Genomic DNA, 386 nt, shown 5'->3' with positions numbered 1-386 from the left:
CTGATTTTAGCGTTGTAAATCCGAAGACTTACCGCTGTCCCACTGAGGACAATTGAGAAAGAGAAGACTCTAGAACTACTGCTGAAATCTGATGACTTTGGATGGAGCTGGCCAAAACAGTTGTAGATGATCTTCTTCTCATCACTATAAAGTAGACCAGTGGTCGGCAACCTTTTCTGATCGCGGGTCAATTATTTTTTTTGTTGAAAAATTTAGCAGTGATAATCATATAATTATTAATACCGGTGCATTTATTTTAAATGTGTATGTTTATTTACATACAAAAAAAATTAATATACACCTGGAAAAAAGTTAAGCACCCCCGTGTTTTTTTCAAGTGATTCAGATTCGACGTTCTTGTGACTGATTATAAATTACCATTCAAT

This window comes from Limulus polyphemus, unplaced genomic scaffold (genome assembly GCF_000517525.1).
Source record: "Limulus polyphemus unplaced genomic scaffold, Limulus_polyphemus-2.1.2 Scaffold1224, whole genome shotgun sequence".
Taxonomy (NCBI): Eukaryota; Metazoa; Arthropoda; class Merostomata; order Xiphosura; family Limulidae; genus Limulus; species Limulus polyphemus.
Note: the sequence above shows the minus strand (reverse complement) of the source record.